The sequence below is a fragment of the Penaeus chinensis genome, chromosome 23, assembly GCF_019202785.1.
Source record: "Penaeus chinensis breed Huanghai No. 1 chromosome 23, ASM1920278v2, whole genome shotgun sequence".
Classification (NCBI taxonomy): domain Eukaryota; kingdom Metazoa; phylum Arthropoda; class Malacostraca; order Decapoda; family Penaeidae; genus Penaeus; species Penaeus chinensis.
The window spans coordinates 1,962,953-1,967,952 of record NC_061841.1 but is presented as its reverse complement, the minus strand read 5'-3'; positions in this window follow the sequence as shown (position 1 = coordinate 1,967,952).

Genomic DNA, 5,000 nt, shown 5'->3' with positions numbered 1-5,000 from the left:
CATTTTATTCTTTTTTTTCTTCATTATTATCATTATATCCACTCCTCCTCCTCCTCATCCTCCTCTTTCTCCTTCTTCTTTTTTCCTTCTTCTTTTTTCCTTCTTCTTTTTTCCTTCTTCTTTTTTCCTTCTTCTTTTTTCCTTCTTCTTTTTTCTTTCTTCTTTTTTCTTTCTTCTTTTTTCTTTCTTCTTTTTTCCTTCTTCTTTTTTCCTTCTTCTTTTTTCCTTCTTCTTTTTTCCTTCTTCTTTTTTCCTTCTTCTGTTTTCCCTCTTCTTTTTTCCTTCCTATTTTTTCCTTCTTCTTCTTCTTCTTCTTCTTATGTCTCATTCTTTAGAAAATATGAATAAAAAACAACAACTTAATAATCAGTTTTTTTAATTTGTCTATCTATTTCTTCTTCTCCTTCTTTTTCTTTTTCTTTTTTGTTCTTCTTCTTCGTCTTCTTCTTCCTCTTCCTCTTCCTCCTCCTCTTCATCTTCTTCTTCTTCTTCTTCTTCTTCTTCTTCTTCTTCTTCTGTCTCATTCTTTAGAAAAACAAAAACAAAAAACCTCAATAATATTTTTTTTTTTACATTCGTCTCTCTGTGTCTCTCCCAGGGCGTGTCCCTCCCAGCCATGAATGCCCTCCTCGCCTCCTGGATCCCGCCCGTCGAGAGGTCAAAGTTCACGACCTTCGTGTTCAACGGTAAGTAGATAAATAGATAAATAAATGTGTAGATGAGTAAATAAGTAAGTAAATTAATTAATATAGAGATAGATAGATAGATGGATGGATGGATAGATAGGTAGATAGATAGATAGATAGATAGATAGATAAATTAATAGATAGAAGGAAGATAGATAGATAGATGGATAGATAGGTGGATAGATAGATAGATAAACAGATAGATATATGGATAGATAGATAGATAGATATATAGATAGGTAAATAGATAGATATATAAAAAGATTGATATGTTTATTTTGGAGTTTTTTTGAGAATACGTAGAGAGTGATGGGGGGGAGGGGCATGGGTATGGGAAGGGGGGGGGGGGGGAGGGCGTGTATATTGGGATGTGCGGAGTATCTGTGTGGATGGGATTGGCTGTGTGTGTGTGTGTGTGCGTGTGCGTGTGTGTGTGTGTGTGTGTGTGTGTGTGTGTGTGTGTGTGTGTTTAAGACCAATAGTAAAGAAATTAATCTCTCTCTCTCTTAACATACATACCAACATAATTACCAACGCATCTACCTAAAACACACACATACCCGCACACAAATACCCACAATATCTCTCCAATATCAACACGCACCACCAACATGCCCACACGCATATCCACACCGTCTCTCCAACATCAGCATACAACACCAACATACCCACACACATACCCACACTGTCTCTCAAAACATACAACGTACACCACCATCATACCCACACACATACCCACACTGTCTCTCCAACATGCACCAAGAGCATACCCACACAAATACCCACATTATCCATTCAACATACCCCGACAAAAATACCCACACCATCTCTCTAAACATACAACATACACCACCAACATACCCACACACATACCCACATTATCTCTCCAATATACCCCACCAACATACCAACATCCATCTCCCCAACATACCAACACACATACCCACACTATCACTCCAACATATCCCACGAACATACCCACACACACTGCCACACTATCTCCAACATACCCACACACATACCCACACTATCTCTCCAACCTCCACCTCCAACATACCCACACACATACCCACACTATCTCTCCAACCTCCACCTCCAACATACCCACACACATACCCACACTATCTCTCCAACATCCACCTCCAACATACCCACACACATACCCACACTATCTCCGACATCCACGTCCAACATACCCACACACATACCCACACTATCTCTCCAACATACACCTCCAACATACCCACACACATACCCACACTATCTCCGACATCCACCTCCAACATACCCACACACATACCCACACTATCTCTCCAACATCCACCTCCAACATACCCACACACATACCCACACTATCTCCAACATCCACCTCCAACATACCCACACTATCTCCAACATCCACCTCCAACATACCCACACACATACCCACACTATCTCTCCAACCTCCACCTCCAACATACCCCCACACATACCCACACTATCTCTCCAACCTCCACCTCCAACATACCCCCACACATACCCACACTATCTCCAACATCCACCTCCAACATACCCCCACACATACCCACACTATCTCCAACATACCTCCACACATACCCACACTATCTCTAACATCCACCTCCAACATACCTACACACATACCCACACTATCTCCGACATCCACCTCCAACATACCCACACACATACCCACACTATCTCCAACATCCACCTCCAACATACCCACACACATACCCACACTATCTCCAACATCCACCTCCAACATACCCACACACATACCCAAACTATCTCCAACATCCACCTCCAACATACCCACACACATACCCACACTATCTCTCCAACCTCCACCTCCAACATACCCACACTATATCTCCAACATCCACCTCCAACATACCCACACACATACCCACACTATCTCCAACATCCACCTCCAACATACCCACACACATACCCACACTATCTCCAACATCCACCTCCAACATACCCACACACATACCCACACTATCTCCAACATCCACCTCCAACATACCCACACACATACCCACACTATCTCCAACATCCACCTCCAACATACCCCCACACATACCCACATTAAAAACCGCCTTTTTAGCTTTTGTTTTTCCCTTACCTCGCAGGCGTGGACTTCGGCGTCGTCGTAACCATGGTAACGAGCGGCTGGCTCTGCGACTCGAGCCTCCTCGGCGGATGGCCTCTGGTCTTCTACGCGCACGGCGGTCTCGGTCTCCTGTGGTCCGTGGCCTCTGGTCTTCTACGCGCACGGCGGTCTCGGTCTCCTGTGGTCCGTGGCCTCTGGTCTTCTACGCGCACGGCGGTCTCGGTCTCCTGTGGTCCGTGGCCTCTGGTCTTCTACGCGCACGGCGGTCTCGGTCTCCTGTGGTCCGTGGCCTCTGGTCTTCTACGTGCACGGCGGTCTCGGTCTCCTGTGGTCCGTGGCCTGGTTCCTCCTCGTGAGCGACCTGCCCCAGACCCATCCCCAGATTTCGAAGCAAGAGAGGAATTACATAGTGGGGCAGTGCGAATTGAGGAGAGGAGAGGTGAAGGGAGAGGATGGGATGGGGAGGTGAGGAGAGGAGGGTGGGTGAGGGGAGAGGAGGGGATGGGATGGGGAGGTGAGGAGAGGAGGGTGGGGAAGGGAAAGGGGATGGGAGAGGAAGGGAGGAAGAGTAGAGGAAGAGAGGCAAGACCAATTGAGGAGAGGGGAGGGGAAGGGAGAGGGGATGGGAGAGGAGGGTGGGGAGGGAAGGAGGGTGGTGGGGAGGGGAGGAGGGTGAGGAGAGGAGGAAGGGTGGAGGAAGAGAAGCAAGAGGAGTTGAGGAGAGGAGTGGAGAGGAGAGAGAGGAGTAAGGAGAGGTTGAGGAAAGGGGTGGTGAGGAGAGGGGAAGTGATATACATATGTGTTTTGTGTGTGTGTGTGTGTGTGTGTGTGAGTGTGTGTGCGCTTTTGTTTGTGTTTGTGTGTTCGTGTGTTCGTGTGCATGTGCATATACATAAACAAAAAGATAAACAGACCAATCGACAGTTAAACAACTAAACAAACAACCTCCTAGACTCGTACTAATTCTCCTGTCCACCGCAAGACGATACCCATCCCCTGGCGCGCTCTGCTGACGTCCCTTCCGCTCTGGTCCGTCCTCATGGCCCACTCCGGGAACAACTGGGGATCGTTCACCTTCCTCGCCGAGCTGCCTTCGTACCTCGGCAACATCCACCACCTCGACATGAAAAGCGTGAGTGGGAGGATGGATTCCGCGTGTTCAGGAGGGGGGGGGGGGTCTGCGAGGAAGGGCTGAGGGTGTTTGTTTTGGAGGAATAAGAGGGTCATGTGTGTGTGTGTGTGTATATATGTATATATATATATATATATATATATATATATATATATATATATATATATATGTGTGTGTGTGTGTGTGTGTGTGTGTGTGTGTGTGTGTGTAAATTTACAGTTTAAACACACACACACACACACACACACATATATATATATGTATATATATATATATATTTTATATATATATATATATATTTATATATATACATATATATGTATATGTATATATACAGTGCATAAAAACATGTGTATATATGTATATATATATAAAATATATATTTATAAAAAAAATATATATGTATAATATATATATATATATATATATATAAAATATATATGTAGGGTATATATATATACATATATATATATATATATATATATATATATATATATATGTATAATATATGCATGTTATTATACATGTGTGCGTGTTGGTGTATATATTGTATATATATATATATATATATATATATATATATATATATATATCTGTGTGTGAGTGTGAGTGTGTATGCATGTATGTATGTAGTATCTATGCATATGCATCAATGTATGTATAGACATCTCTTTATTCTTATTTACCCCCCCCCCCCCCCTATAAATTCTATCCCAACCTCCCCCTCAAAGATGAACCGCATCTGAAAAATGTAGAAAAGGTATGAATGAGAATGAATATCTTCATAATACAGGAGATGCATTTGATCGGTTTCCATTATACCTTCGTCAGATGTTAGATGTCAGATATATATATATATATATATATATATATATATATATATATATGTGTGTGTGTGTGTGTGTGTGTGTGTGTGTGTGTGCGCGCGCGTGTGTGTGTGTGTGTGTGTGTGTGTGTTTCTAAAATATCTGACGAAGGTACAATCGAAACCGGTCAAATACATCTCTTGTGTTGTGAAGATATTCATTCTCATTTCATCCCTTTTTTTTTTTACTCGTCGACCCCAGAA